The sequence below is a fragment of the Ambystoma mexicanum genome, chromosome 3p (assembly GCF_040938575.1).
Source record: "Ambystoma mexicanum isolate Mex_15411 chromosome 3p, UKY_AmexF1_1, whole genome shotgun sequence".
Lineage (NCBI taxonomy): Eukaryota > Metazoa > Chordata > Amphibia > Caudata > Ambystomatidae > Ambystoma > Ambystoma mexicanum.
This window is the reverse complement of record NC_090925.1, coordinates 518,734,268-518,750,603: the sequence shown is the minus strand read 5'-3', so window position 1 is coordinate 518,750,603 and position 16,336 is coordinate 518,734,268. Positions and strand designations below refer to the sequence as shown.

Genomic DNA, 16,336 nt, shown 5'->3' with positions numbered 1-16,336 from the left:
CGGTCTCTCTTCGTCGAGGATGGGTTCTTCAGGAGATGTCGCCCAACAGCGGGACTGAGAGCACAGTCTTCCTCTTGGCCTCTTGTCACTGATAAAGGAATCCCTCCTTCTGCTCTTCGGGTGCAGCTGAAAAAGCTCCTTGGCCCTAGCGATCATGGCGTGGAATAAGCCAATTTCGTCGGGCGGAGAAGCCCAGGGTGGCGGCGACGGGAGATCTGTTCCGTTGTCGCCGGCGTTGTCCGTCCCCGTCGTCCTCGCCAGAGGGGATGGAGGTGAAGGATGTCAGGGTGGTGGTGGATGGACTCGGCCTCTTCTTGAGCGGAGGGCTTCCTGATGGTCCAGGCACTGCTGGATCTCCCGCAGGAGGCAAGGGCATCCTTATCCTCATTTCTGAGCACAGGGTGTGCAGGGCTAGTAAGATGTCCTCCGACCTGTCCGTCAGTGGTGGCAGCGGTTGCTACGGGAGCGTAGGCAGCAGCGTGGTGTCCTCCGGTTCCTCATCGACTTGCTGCTCATCGTCGGTTCCCTCTTCGCTTTCCACGTCCGCCTCGTCAGGGTCCTTCCCGTAGGACCTGACCTTGACGAATTTCTTGTCAAGAACTGCCTTGAGGCCCGAAAGCTCGTCCTCGGAGGAGAGATCTGAGTCCGGCAGGACTTTCGTGCCCCCCCCCCCCTTCTTCTCGGCCAGGGGCTTCACAGGGGTCTTTTCGATGGGCAGGAAAGACAATTCCCTCCAGGCGGAGAGGGAAAATTTTTGGCTTGGCGGTCGTCTCCACTGGGGCTGCATCTGCGGTCTTTGCCAGGGAAGCTACCACTCCCTCAACCAAAGCCTTAGCCTGGTGAGTCTGGGCCTTCACGACCATAGGCGCCTCTGAGGCCTTTGCCGTGGGGGGGAGGGTCAACGCCTCACTCCCCCTTGGTATTCTCCATCGGAGCCGACCAGGACTTCTCCCAAAGCTGTCCGATTTACTTTTCGTCGAGCCGGAGCGTTGGCTCGTGGTTGACAGTGTCGACTATGCTGGCAGCTGTGGAGCCCGTACCAATGGTGCTCCCGGTGCCCGTGGACTCGCGGTGCTGCCTTATGTTGGGCCCCCTTCGCCAGAGCGCTGTTAAAGGTCTTAGATGACCGCTCAAACTTTCTCTTGTGAGAAGTACGTTGCTGGGGCTCACCTGCCACCGAGGCTCCACGTCTCCAGCCAATCAGCGAGCCACTTGTGACGGTCCTTCATGGTGCGGGAGGACATGTCCTTGCAGAACGCACGTGCGATTTGTCCGAGTGTAGGCAGTAAAGGCACCGGGAGTGCCCATCCTTCCTTGAAGATGTTCTGTAGTCTACATCCTGGGAAGATCCTAAACAGAGGGGCAGGCCTCAAAGATCCTCTGGAATCCTCCAAGAAGTGGAATTCGATGAAAAGAAACCCAAAAAACAAACAGAACTAAAAAATCGCCCTTGAGGGGCGTAGAAGTTTCTGAAACGGGTCCCTGTTAATCGGAAGAAGAATCAGTGGAGCTTGAGGCTCAATTGACCGAAATAAATAAGAGTAAACTCTGAAAAAACACAATACGCAGTAAAAGCCCAAGAGCTAAGCACAAGGAAAAATCTGAAGATGGCTGCCAGAGGAGGAGCTTAGGTGGAGGGCAGTCATTGGCTGGCGACAGTATGAACCAGAGATTGGTTATTAGGAGAAAGACAGTTCAGAAACGAAACTGAAACTGATTTTTCCTTTACCGAGGATTCCCAGCCTGATGACGGGGAATATTCATGAGCATGTGAATCCATGCCAGACCCCATGCTGAATAAGGGGATTACCACTTGGGGAATCAAATTAATAATTTCACTATGCAGATGATGTTTTATTATGTTTAAAGCGTCCCTCAGACAATCCAAACTCCTCCCTCTCATAAATGTACTGGGTACAGAGGCTGGTAGATCCAGACTGGTCATTGTAACAGCCACATCAAATATCTATGGGTTAAGATATACAGGACAGAACAAGACATTATTACACTGTCCATCTCAGTGGCAGGTGGGGTATCACTGGTAATACTTCCCAAGCTGCTCTACCTCTTATAAAATATAGGGCCCGATTCAATTAAGTGTTTTATAATGGCGCAATCCCATAGGAAACCGTTCTGTGAATCAGGGCCATAGTGTATGGACAGTCACTCATTTGACATTTGCGAAAAGACTACTGCGCCAGTTAAAACCTCACTCCACTATTGGGATTCTCTGCCATGCTTCTACTTCGAGCCCCTGATTATTTTGAGCCAATATCGGGTACTCCTAAATCAGTAAAACATATCGAGCAAAATGGTTTTTTTAAATAAGCAAACAAACACAAGACCTGCAAACAGGAGTTACCTCATTGAGACAGACCACATTGAATTTGTGGACGATCAAAGGACAGACATTGTACTGCCTCTAAAAAGTCAACATGTTGTACAAGGAATTTGGCAGCTCTCTCTTTTTGGGCTAAAATGTATTAGGTGGCATAGGGGAGGATGGCCAATGCCCTGCTGTTTCAGTCACAAGACTGATTTGTAAGACAAAAGGTTTCCAACGCTCACAAGCGTTACAATGACATTGTCATGATTCAAAGAGGAGACCTGTTTCTTGCAGAGGGGGATAAGCCCCACAATTCTGGTGACCGTGACTGGGCTTTGATTCCCTCAATATTACAATCAGAGGTTCCGGTTACCATAGAGGAAGAGGCTGTTAAGCCTTTAAAACCAATCCTCGTGTTATCCTACCATGGAACATCTGGGGCTATGGCAAGCTATTTACTATTTAGTATTAGCCTTCAACTTCAGGGCTTTCAAAATCATCCTACTTCAGGAGGCCACGTTGCAAAGCTAAAGGGGCAGGCCATTGGGAGGTGTTATCACTGCCATTAAGTCCTTGATATGTGTAGTTGACATGAAATGGGCCGGCCCTTGTCTGGGATTGTTGGCAGTGAAATGTACTCAAAAGCATCTTGTTTCCTTTTAATTAAGTTCTTTTGAGGGGGCGTGGCCAGCAGCGCCTGTAATGGCCACTCACTAGTGACTCTCCAGGAGCCCAAGGAGCAACGGTAGAGAAGAGCCTGCCGATGGGGGGTAGAGTGGGACCAGGAAGCACCTGACTCTAAAGACAGCCCGATTTGGTGTCCCGGAACCCTGCAGGAGCTTGATGTTGGATGTCAGCCATTGTCAGGTGTGACATCCCGCGTTCACCCTGGGCGGGGGGTGGGGCGGAGCCTGGCTGCCCGAAGTGGGCTTCCTGCCCAGGAAGAGGAGCGCTGTGGCAGACTATGGTCTATGGGGCCGGGTCTGGTGTGCCACCAGAGGACGTACCAGAGGACCATTGGGGCTGGGCCCACAGCAGTGCTGGTGGACTTCTCCTGTGGACGGGAGTGCAGGTGCGCTGGGGCAGGCTGCATTCGCAGAGGCCCAGTCCCTCCTGCCGCAGAAGGACGGTTCGGGAGACCCTGGAGAGTTATCCCTTTAAAGTGCTGGTGTAGGTTGCTCCTGTCCCTCTGCCCCTGCCGGGGTATGTAGCCTGTGGCCGGACACTGTCGCTGTTGTAGGGGAGCAGAGCCAGGGTGAAATAGGGAGTACCCTGCATGAAGAAATCACCCACCTGCTGTTAGATTGGTCACCAGGACGATACAATTTTACAGTACCAGTCTTAAGGTGTTCTGTACTCTTCGTGGGCCATTCTAAGTGAAGAAAGCCACCCGTCCTCCAGCAGCTACGGCGCCAGGGGTGAGGCAGCGCCCTGCTACATGGGATCTGAGGTAGACCGGCAGCAGTAGGGACAGCCCCAGTTGATGCTTGGGCCAATACCCAATTCAGAGTTATTCCTTGCAGCTTGATGCCAGAGGTGACGCCTGTAACCTGATGCCTGCTCTGGATTCTACAACAGTGTTTATGTGTGACAGAGGCCAGTGAGGCTGGAACCGTTGTCCTAAATTGCCAGGTAGCAATTATGAGATCCGCACAGGAGCGTGAGAGGAGCTGCGCCTGCAACGGGCTGCCCTTGCGGAAGGGAGGATTCATTCTCTGGTGCTGATTTACGCTTTGGAGAGTCTAGAAAACAGCTGATGTCCCAGAGGAAAGCCTCTAGTAAGACTAAACTAATCTCCTCGCTTTTGGTCCCTGCGACAGATGCCCCGGTACGAGAATAGATCAGGTGAGCCCGGGAGGCAGCAAAGCAGAATATGAGCTCCTTATTGGCTACCACTGAGGATCTGGAAAACAGGCACAGGAGGGAAAATCTACGAATCAGTGGCTTGGAGGAGGGAGTGGAGGGGTCACATATGCGTAGTTGGGTCCTGAGATTCTTCCAGGAAATATTCCGAGACGAGGCAGACAGTAACATCATTCTGGATCATATCCATGAATATGGCCCTCTGAGGAGGGGATCTAGAGCACAGGCCAGGGATCTCAAAGTTATATGCCTACACAGTCAAAGAAAACATTCTTCATGCCTCCAGGCAGCAGGGCACTATTTCTACAAGGGGCAGAAACTGCACATTTATCATGATCTGGATGCTCTCTGAAGAGGCAAGCATTTCGATCGATCAGGGAAAAGAGGCAGTCGCTGAAAATCCAGTAACAATGGGCATTTCCTTTTGGTCGCCTCTTCTCCTGGGAAGAAAAACAGCTGAGATGTACAACGCCTGAGGAAGTAGCACGTATCTTGGGGCTGACGTTGGCCCTGCCAGGTGATGAGACTGATGCTAGAAGATGGAGACGGGTCCCAGGATCGTCCGTTTGCAGAGCCTGGGAATCCACCTGCAAGCGATTCATAGACAGTGGTCGCTGGCTCCTCAAGTAGCATTTCATTTGATGTTCCAATGTGCTTTGTTACACCCTATGTAGGCGATCCAAGTCTCGCTCAGACATTAGAGTCATGCTTGTTCTTGTCCAGGCGGGACTTGTGGGGTTTGGGGGGGAGCTGGGGGTGCGGGTCATCTTAATGCGCCCCAGTCTACAGAGGATTGTTTTTTATGTTAATGCTGTTATGAGTAATATATTCAATGTTTGGATGCATATTTTGCTGTGGAGATGGTGTTGGGGTGATATTGATTGGGGGGCGAGGGAGGATGGAGAACCGGAGGTAAAAACGCTTGTATCCAGCATTCGTATGTGCTGTCTTTTAACATCCTGCTTTTTTCTATGAATATCGATCAAGCTCCTCACACAATTTCAGGGGTTCAAATACCCAGAGGAGGAGGGTGCAGCTTTTCCGTAGACTGAGGGGTCAACAGGTGGATGTGGCTTCCATCAAGGAGACCCATTGAGAAGGGGTGAAGAAGCATGCCTTAGGTCCAGATTATTCCTGCATCAGTATTTTTCTAGCTGTAAACAGAAAAAGGGAAGGGTTGCCATTCTGCTGGGTTTGGGGGTTCGCTTTCAAATGGAATGCTCTAAAATGGTCAAGGAAAGGTGATATGTCATCATCTCGGGCCGGCTCAATGGCTCTCAGATAACAATAGCTTCAGTATACAGTGCAAATGCAGGTCAGAATGACTTTGGCGGTGCCTTCCTTAGAGAACTGTGGGCATTCGCAACTTGGCATATAGTGGCAGGAGACCTTAATCTAGCCCTAGATAAGAAAAGGGATGTATTTAGGGGCTCTTAACAGAGCACAGCTCAGCCCTCTAGGGATTTTCTGCATCAACTGGCAGAGTTAGGCATGCTGGACTCCTGTAGACATGCCCACCCGGGCGAGAGGAACTTCACCTTTTTTTCCCCACATGTCCATCGCATTTACTCAAGGATTCACTATTTGTAAGCAGGGACCTACTGCATGCTGTTAAGGAGGTTATCATCGCAGTTAATCGGTTCTCTGATCATGCCCCTGTGCAGTTGACAGTAGCTCTGAGCCTGCAGGAATTAAGGCCCAAGCGGTGGAAACTTAATCCCACACTATTAAATGACCCAGTCATTCGTAAGGATATTGAAAATGATATTGAAACGTTCTTTGAGACCAATCCGCCAGGTCTGGTGCCAAGGCTAACCGATGGGCTGCATTTAAGGCCTACATAAGGGCTATTTTGATCTCTAAAGCTGCCATAGCAAACAAACTCAGGAGGGAGCAGACGCTCCCTTAACGAAGGGCTTGAAGGAGAGGATACATAGGGCTACAGGCATGCAGCGTATGTTTTGGGAGCTCCACATTGTACCCAGTCAACTCAATATTCTAGAGGCCTCAAGGGATGAGCTTTCATTGCTGAAGGCAAAGCAGCACTACTTTGAAAGGGGCAATAAAGCGGGTTGAATACTCGCCTGGAACCTTAAGTAGAACAGAGATGGCCAGGTTACTCAACAAGGAGTCGGGGGGGAGTGTGATGCATATTGTGACAGAGAAACTGCAAGCATTTGGCAATTACTACGAGTCCCTTTATGCGATGGGACGGCCTTGTCCCACACAAATTGAGGGGTTCTTAAATGGTTGTACACTTCCTGGAATGGCTGCAGACCAGCATGAAGCTCTTAACTGTGCCATCACTAAGGCTGAGATCCTACTCGACATTTCTTTCGTGAAGAGGGAGAAGGCTCCTGGGCTAGATGGGTTCTCAAACCATTTTACAGAACGTATGTGGGTGTGTAACGCTCACCTGATTCCCGCAGAGGCGCCGGTCTTGACTGGGTGAATGCCGTATCTTCAAAGGTGATGTGTAACACACGGTTGGCTCTTTGGGCTGGACCTCTGTGCACTGTATGTCTGACTCGAAGAGTAAGATGTCTGCAGATAGAAAATATGGGATTAATGAACTGGGGTTATTGGGTGCCTCTCTCCTCTTCCCTTTCTCTTCTCCTGTAGAACCCCAAAGGTTATCACCCTCACCTTAGGTAAGTGAACGCCGAGCTCTCCATCTGCCTCGGGGCAGGGTGCCGTAACCAGTTTCTTCACTGGATGAGGGTGCAGGCCTCTTGACCTCAGAGGACTGCTGTCCGTCGTTAACTGCACGAACGGTAAGTTCTGGGCACTTCAAATGTCTTAAAAGTCTTTTGTAATGATATCTCTTGTTTTGCAGGGTTCCGGCGATGGCGGATGGCGGGCTGATGAGAGTTGAGGATCGAACCCGCGTGAGGAATAGAAGCGCCTGGAAGCACGTAAGTAAGCGCTTGTAGCCTGCTTCACGATGCGCACTAACTGTCCCTTTTATCTTGCAGGTACAAGTTCGGAGCTTTAGAGAAGATGAAGGGTGCTGGAATACCCACTGGATTCGGCGTGGGAAGGAGTAATGGCACGTGAGTAATAAAGTTGCCCAATGTCTTTAAACGCACCTTCTTTTGTCTTTCAGATGCGGGATGCAGCGCCGAAGGCCTCCGGAGCGTGCGAAGAGCTGGTAAGCTTTTGTCTTTCAGATGCCGGAATGCAGTGCGAAGACCTCCGGAGCATGCGAAGAGTAGGTAAGCCTTTGTCTTTCAGATGCCGGAATGCAGCGCGAGGCGTTGGTGACAGCCGATGGACCAGGTAAGAGATGCGCTGCCACTGAAGACCGTAGTGCTAACCTCTTCTTTCTTTGTCTTTACAGGTGCTGCTGAAGACTGGATTCCAGGATGGTAAGCCTTTGTTCCCTTAGGCCCAGGATCAGAAGCAGAAGACACGATGAGCGTTCTGCTGCAGAGAATGCAGAATAACGCAAAGCAAGATTCATCCATCGGGTGTGGTTTAAATAGCCTCCTGTAGTGCTTAGATGTCTCCTTCCACAGCCACGCCTAGGTAAGAAAAGAGTTCCTGCTTTCCAGAAGAGTTCCAGTGTTCTGAACCTAGGGAGTGGCTCCTGCCCCACCCAACAGGAAAAGTAGTCCCAAACAGAAGAGGATCAGGGGTTCAACTGGCAGGTAAGTAAGCAGCATGGTCTGCTGCAGGTAAGTCCACCCAAGCATTATGAGCCCGGCGCTTCCAGCGCTGGGACTGGGCATCTTTATGAGCCTGGTGCCACTGGCGCCAAGACAGGGTCCAAAAGGTCCCAATCGGGACTGGCTGGCACTCGGAACCGGGGTTATGGGTCTGCTTCCAAGGGAGTCGGGCAAGTCCTGATCTTTTGGAAGCAGAGATCATGACAGGGTGCTCTTCTCACCCCACCTGCATTCCTTGGTCAATCATGTGTGGTCTCTTCAGCTGCCATGGGTGAAGCGCGGATATCGCTGATAGACAGCAAGAAGGAACAAGTTACTTACCTGTAACTGTTGTTCTCCAGCATGGGTCTGGCATGGATTCACATGCTCATGAATATTCCCCGTCGTCAGGCTGGGAATCCTCGGTAAAGAAAAAACCAGTATCAGTTTCGTTTCTGATCTGTCTTTCGTAGTAACAACCAATCACTGGTCTCTGTGTCATACTGACCACAACCAATGACTGCCCTCTACCTAAGCACCGCCTCTGGCAGCCATCTTCAGATTTGCAGATTTGGAAGCACGTGAAGTGGCAGTATGACCAAGTGAAGAGCCGCAGAGGGGTAGGCGGGAGGGTTCGCATGTGAATCCATGCCAGACCCATGCTGGAGAACAACAGTTACAGGTAAGTAACTTGTTCCTTCTCCAGCATGGGGTCTGGCATGGATTCAATGCTCATGAATAAAGAATACATAGCAGTACACACATGCACAACCACGGGAGGTGGCAAAGGCTCAACATTAAGCATTACATCAAACTCAACATTAAGCATCTTACCTCCTCACCAGGCTCACCTCAGGCGAACAGGTTGCGCAGCACTGCTTGGTCGACCCTGGACTCCTCCCTGGAATCCCGATCGACGCAGTAGAATTTCGTGAAGGTGTGCGTCGACCTCCACGTAGCAGCCCTGCATATGTCCAGCAGGGGCACACCAGAAAGGAACGCCGTGGTAGCTGCGATCGCTCTGGTGGAATGGGCTCTCGGACGGCCAGGCAGCGGTCGGTTTGCCAACCGATGACAGTACATGATACAGCCGGAGAGCCATCTGGAAATGGAAGCCTTCGAGAGAGCCTTCCCCTGATTGACAGGTCCAAAGTTCACAAAGAGTTGACGTCTTCCGAAAACACTTCGTGCGGTCCACGTAGAACTTCAGCGCTCTAGCCACATCCAGCGAGTGCAAAGTCCTCTCAGCCGGCGACGAAGGCGACGGGAAGAACACAGGCAACACCAAGTGTTCGTTGAGATGGAAGTCCGACGGTACCTTGGGCATGAAGGAGGGGTGCGTCCTGAGCACTACCCTTGTGTCGTGAAAAGTCAAGTACGGGGCCTTGCAGGAAAGGGCCTGGATCTCTCCCACCCGTCGTGCGGAGGTGATGGCCACAAGAAACGCTGTTTTCCATGACAGAAACTTCAACGGGGCCGAGTGCAGAGGCTCGAACGGAGGTCCCATGAGCTTGGTCAGCACCACGTTGAGCTCCCACGCCGGGGCCGGAGCCTTCACCGGCGGGAACGATCTGAACAGTCCCTTCATGAACTCTTTCACCAGACGATGAGACCACAGGGACGTCCGGCCCGTGGTTCTGGTGTAACGGGAGATCGCAGCAAGATGAATCTTGATGGACGCGTGTGCCAGTCCAGCTTTGGCCAGCGTCAGCAGGTACGGCAGTACCTGGGGAGCCGTAATCCGTAGAGGGTTAATCTTCTGTGCGTGGCACCAGACAGAGAACCTCTTCCATTTGTGTCCGTAGCATTTAAGAGTCGAGGACGCCCTGGCCTTTGCAAGAACCTCTCTGCAGTCGGCCGGTATGTCGTATCCTCCAAACTCTAGCGCTGCAGGAGCCAGGCCTGCAAGTTCAGCGATTTCGGGTCGTAGTGGAGGATGGCGCCTCCTTCCCTGGAGAGTAGATCCGCGTCCACCGGCAGCTTGATTGGCGGGGACGCTGACAAGTCCAGAAGGTCCGGGAACCATATCTGCCTCGGCCACGCAGGTGCGACGAGGATCATCCTGCACCGTGACCTCTTGAGCTGGTTGACGAGCCGGATTAGCAGTGGCAAAGGAGGGAACGCGTAGAGGAACAGGCCCTCCCAGGGGAACGAGAAAGCATCGCCCATGCTCCTCGCCTGGGGAAACCTGCTGGCGAACCTCCGGCACTTGGAGTTCGTCGCCGTCGCGAACAGGTCGATCAGGGGTGTGCCCCACCGTCGGAAGAGGCGATCCACTAGATCCTGCCGTAGTTCCCACTCGTGGCACGAGCGCAGCTCCCTGCTGAGTGAGTCGGCGATGGTGCTTTTTATCCCTGCCAGATGAAACAGCACCAGAAACATCATTTGGGCGACTGCCCAATGCCACAGGTCCTGCGCCTCCTTGGACAGTGCTGGGGACCTGGTTCCGCCCTGTTTCTTGATGTAAAACATGGTGGTGGTGTTGTCGGTGAAGATCCTCACCACCTTGCCCTTGAGGGACGGAAGGAAGGACCTGAGGGCCCAGAACACTGCACGGAGCTCCAGGACGTGTGCGCTCCCCACCCTTCCAGGGAGGCATCCGTGGTCACTGTCTCCTGGTGGTCTGGAAGTCCATGCCCACCGTCAGATGCGCGCGGGTGCCCCACCACCGGACCGCTCGGCGGAAACTCTCGTCGAGTGTGATCTTCTCCTCGAAGCCGCCCGTCATTTGGATCCAGCGCGCGTCCAGGAACTCCTGCAACGGGCGCATCCGGAGCCTGCACATGGGAATGAGGTAGATGCAAGAAGACATCATTCCGAGGAGGGACTTGATGGACCTCACCTTGGCCGCGTCGGAAACTAACATCCGCTGTACCTTGCCCAGGATGGACCTGGTCCTTTCCTCCGACGGGGAGGCCAGAAGGGACACTGTGTCGAGCTTCGCTCCCAGAAACAGTGCGTTTTGCGCGGGTACCAGGTGGGACTTGGCGTAGTTCACGGAGAATCCCAGGTCCTTGAGAAGTTGGACGGTCCTTGCCGTGTGCTCCACGGCGAGCTCCCTCGTCTTGGCTCGGATGAGCCAGTCGTCCAGGTAGGGGTAGACGTGGATCCCCTCGCGGCGCAGTTGCGCCGCCACCTGTGCAAGGCACTTGGTAAATACCCTGGGTGCCGACCGTAGTCCGAAGGGGAGGGCTTTGAACTGGTAGTGACACCCTTGGACCACAAACCTGAGGAATTTTCGGTGCCCCTTTAGGATGGGAATGTGGAAGTAGGCATCCTCCAAATCCAACGACGACAGGAAGTCTCCTTCCTCCAGCTGCCCCAGGACGTGCTGGAGGGTGACCATCCGGAACTTTTGCGCCTTGATGAACTTGTTCAGACGTCGCAGGTCTAGGATGGGGCGCCATCCTCCCGTCTTCTTCTTCACGAGGAAGTATCTCGAGTAAACTCCGGAGCCCCGAAGCCTCTTTGGGATGAGTTCAATGACGCCCTTCCTGAGCATCGCCTTTACCTCCAGGAGAAGCTGAGGGACGTGAAGCTCTTTCCTGGCCACGGGGGGGGACGCGCGGGCGCCTCCTTTGAAACTCGAGCGCGTGGCCCCGGGCTAAGGCGTCCAGCACCCAACGGTCGGTGGAGATGGACTCCCACACGCTGACGAAGCTCGCCAGCCGGCCTCCCACCGGGGTGCTTCGGTGGGGGGCCCGACCCGACGGCCGGTTCAATCCTGTTTCGACGAGGCTTTGCCGCCTTGACCTCCTTGGCGACGACGGCGGGGTCCGCCAGACTTGCCTCGTCCTCTGTAGGCCTCCTGAGACGACGAGCGGGCCGCTTGACGGTAGGTGGAGAAACCGCCGCCGGAACCTTTGGAGGCGCCCTTGCCTCCGCTGCTCCGAAAGGGCGTCTGTCGTTGCTGCAGAACCCCAAGGGCCCGGGCCGTCTCAGTGCCCGCTTTAATGGCCTGAAGGGAATCGTCCACTGTTTTCCCAAAAGGTTGTTCCCATCGAACGGCATGTCCAGGACTCTGGTCTGTACGTCTTGACGGAAGTCCGTAGCCTTGAGCCATCCACGCCGCCTAAGGCACAGGCCGTTGCCCAACTGGCGAAACCCAGTGTCGGCGATGTCCGTCGCAATAGTGATGGCGTGGTCCGACGCCACCTCGCCTTCCTGTAGGATCTCCAGGGCATCCGCCCTCTTGTCGTCCGGTAGGAAGTCCAGCAGGGGAGCCAGTTTGTACCATAGCTCCCTGTCGTAGCGGGCCACGATAGCCAAGGCGTTGGCCGCTTTAATCGTCGTCGCTGCAGACGAGATGACCCTGCGTCCCATAGCGTCCAATTTCTTTCCCTCGCCGTCCGGTGGGGAAGTCGATGTGGAGGCCGCACCCCCCCCGCTTTTTTCCTGGCCGCCGCAGAGACGACGGAGTCCGGGGTAGGCTGCGCCCGGAGGCACAGGGGGGCCGCGTCCGGGACCCGGTACTTCTTCTCGTACTGGTCTCTTCTAGCTGGCGTTGTGGAAGGGTTCTTGAGGAGGGCGAGGCCCTCATCCCAAATGTCGTCCAGTAGAGGCACCGCGAGGACCGTCTTCCTCTTGGCCTCGCGCCGTTGATAAAGGAATCCTTCCTTTTTTTTCTCCTCAGGGCAGAGTTGGAAAAGCTCGGATGCCCTGGCGATCATGGAGTGGAACGATCCAATCTCGTCGGGCGGAGAAACCCTGGTGGGAGGTGACGATGGTAGATCCTCGTCGTATACCTCGTCGTCCGTACCCGTCGCTGCCGTGTCAGTCCCCGTATCATCCCCTCGGGTGGACGGGGAGGAGGACTGGACGGGGCGCGACGGCTGAAAAGGAGGTGGAGGGTGAATCCTTCTTTTCTTGGGCGGGGGAGCATCAGAAGGTCCCGGTTCAGGATCCCCCGACGGGAGAGGTTCCTCCGTCGGCAACGGTAGTCTCGTCCTTATCTCTGAACATAAGGACTGTATAGCCAACAAAATGGCCGCCGAGTTGTCTTGCGGCACTGGCAGAGGGGAATCCGACGGGCGATCAGGAGCCCCGTCGGCACCCTCGACGATGTTGTCGTCACCTGCGTCGGAAACCATCCCGACGGGCCGGTCTTCTTCCACGCCAAGGCCGTGGCTTAAGACCTCAATCAGCTCTTCCTCTGAGGTTGAGGCCGAATCTACGACGACGCCCTGCCCCCCCCTTTTTCTTCCCCGCCGGGGGTTTCACGGGGGTCCTATCGATGGGCACAAAAGAGGACTCCCTCCGAGGTGGCAGGGAGACTCTGAGCCCCGAGGTCGCCACCACTGGTGTAGCCTCCACAGGCTGAGCCAGGGCCGCCGCGACAGTATCGATAGAGGGCTTGGCCGGATGGATTAAGGCCTTCACCACCTTAGGTGCGCTCACCGCCTTATCCTTGAGGGGGGGGACACTGCCTCGCTTCCCCTCCGATGGGGCCTTCGAGCTCGACCGGGGCCTCTCCAGGAGCTTCGCCGGGTGCTCGCCCTTCCTCTTACCCGACCCAGAGCGTTAGCTCGTGGCTGAAGGTGCCGGGGAGGGTGCGCCCTGCCTGGCGCCCGTAGAGCCCGACCGTTCGGCGCTCCCGGTGCCAGCGGACTCGCGGTGCTTGGCCTTATGTTGGACCCCAGTCGCCGGGGCGTCCTCAAAGGTCTTAGAAGACCGCTCGGATTTCTCTTCTTCTCGCCCAACGGGCTCTTCCCTTCCAGCCAGTTGGCGAGACGTTGGTGGCGGTCCTTCATGATCCGTTCCGACATATTGCCGCAAAACGCACAGTCCTTCTCCACGTGCGTCTTGTCCTCATGTAAGCAGTAGAGACAACAGGAGTGTTCGTCCTCCTTAAAGACGTTCTGCAGCTGGCATCCAGGGCAGATCCTGAACAGCTTTCCGGGCGTCGAGCTTCCCTTCTCCTGGGCCATGTCCGGGGCTGAGAAACTTCTGGAGTCCTCCAAAAGCGTAGCTCGACGAAATCTTCACCCTTGAGGGGCGCAGACAAATCCGACACGGGTCCCCGTTGATCGGATGGAGAGTCGGTGGAGCTTGAGGCTCTTTTGACCGAAAAAACAAAGTTTTTGAGAAAAAAAAACGTGAAAAAATAGCACTAACGCTCGAGAGCAATAGCACGAGGATCCCAACACATGAACGTGCGGTAAAAATCTGAAGATGGCTGCCAGAGGCGGTGCTTAGGTAGAGGGCAGTCATTGGCTGTGGTCAGTATGACGCAGAGACCAGTGATTGGTTGTTACTACGAAAGACAGATCAGAAACGAAACTGATACGGGTTTTTGCTTTACCGAGGATTCCCAGCCTGACGACGGGGAATATTCATGAGCATGTGAATCCATGCCAGACCCCATGCTGGAGAAAGGTTGCGACTCCAAAATATGCGCCTCATACTGCCCCATAGTTCTGCTCAACACGGACGTTAAATTGTATGTGAAGATCCTGTAGGCTGAAAAGGGTGTTACCAGATCGGATCGGCTCTGAGCAGGCAGGATTTGTAAAGGGGCGTTGGGGCGGATAATGTGAGGCAGATTGCCCTAATAGACATTGTACACGCAACTCGTTCCCAGACTATGGTCCTTTCATTGGATGCGGAGAAGGCCTTCGACCGGGTGGAGTGGCCTTTCCTAAGGACAGTGATGAACAGGGGTATTTGCACTTTACTATCTCTCCACGGATAGGGTCTCAGTTAATGGTTTCTTATTGCAAGGTTTTCAATTCTCTAGGGCAGCCGTATTCAAAAGGTGGGACGGGCCCCGCGGGGGGGGGGGGGGGACGGGCACCGCCACATGTCCAGGGGGTCGCGCACCCACAGTCTGAAGAAGACAAATCATTTTTGAATCTGGAATCTAGGGTCTAGATTCTAGACTCAAAACAAACATCAGGTCTTCAGCTTGCAATGAATATCATGTGTAATGGTACCATTTACCTGCATACAGCTATCCTTACACCAATTGTCTTGCGGTCTAGATTCTAGACAGAAATAAATGTAGTGTAATGATAGCCGTATCCAGGTAAATGGTACCAATACACAAAAAATTAATTGCAAGCTGAAGACCAGATTTAGCAAACATACCATTTATAGCCAGCATATATATATAAATATGTCTAAGCCCAGACATCCCAAGTACCCCAGTACTTCCTAAAGTTGCTTGAGAAGATTTCAGACCAAGTAAAAGAGAATAGCTTTGTAAGCATTTAAAAACAATGACATTTAATTATAACTGATTTTGCTCAGAGCACAAAAGAGGAATTCTGGAAAACAGACCGTCAAACTCTAAATGTCTAAAACATAATAAGGATAGCCAAGTTTTTTGGCATTGGGAAGCGGCAAGGATACAAATCATTGATATCAGAAGCAGAGAGGTGGAGCATAGAGCGATTTATAAAGCATCGCCAATTTGTACACGGTTGTGATAGAACGTGTCCAAATGAAGGAGGTGTAAGCAAAAGAGGGTTGCTCTCCTCAGGTAAGAGAAAACATTTACAAGGTTGTGAGAAAACATCTTTTGAAATAAAATGTCCTACTTCAAAGTAAACTAAAGAGTATATGGGCAGGAAGAAAATGTAAAGTTGCAAGTTACTAGCCATGCGTAAATGTTACCTGCCCTCTTAGTTCTTCAAAGTGGCATTTGCCTGATTCAACAATGAAGACTTTGCTCTGAGTGAACTGTCAGGGGACTTGGCATTCAGCCACAATTTCAGCCACTCTCAGAAAATGCAAGCGCATGGATACCCAGTGTGCAAGCGCTACACAAACTGTAAAGTACAGAGCTATAATTGCAAACAAATTCTCAATAATATGCGGCTGAGACTCGGACAGACTCCAGTAGTATTACGGCTAGCACGCACGCAACATGTAGTGTATGGATTCAGCAGCCCACATCGGATTCCTGATATTCCAAACCCTACTAAATAGCTGTGGCTGTTTAAAAAGTATATTTAATACTGTTCTCTTTGGGTGAAATGGTCATCATACACTTTCCCAAGGTTACTAGAACTTAAAGAGGCTGAATTGAATGTTTCAGTATCACACATAGCACTTGTGAGATACTGAAACATTCCATTCAGCTTCTAGGTTTTAGTAATCTTGGGAATTGTTTCGTAGCATACTGCGTGCTAGTGGCATTCTCAGTTTTTAGAACATAAATGGATCATAGAGAAATATTGCAGCCGTCACTGATGGGCAGTAAAAAATACCATGCCTCCACACTCGGCCCCCCCAGTGCCAATTGTAAACTGTTTGGCTTTTTACCTAATTTATTTCAAAGGTTAACTCCCCCTTGATTGGTTCAGGCTCCCCCGCTGTGCTCCAGCGCTATAGCATATCTGGGGGAAATATGTCCCTCCACTTAAAAAATTCACCAACCGCCACTGTACCTGGGACTATGTTGGGAGCAAGGTGGATCGAGCCCAAGGACTGTGGTGGGAGCAGGATTGGGTGGGCATGAAATAGTGGTGGGAGCATAGTGGTGAGACCCCAGTTTCTG

At 52.9% G+C, this 16,336-nt stretch overlaps 1 protein-coding gene across 5 annotated transcripts in view; it reads right to left on the bottom strand.

The window, feature by feature from the left end:
• Nucleotides 1–16,336, bottom strand: part of ELMO2 (engulfment and cell motility 2) — a 1,054,165-nt gene that overhangs the window by 518,935 nt on the left and 518,894 nt on the right. The gene's annotated exons all lie outside the window — the stretch shown is intronic.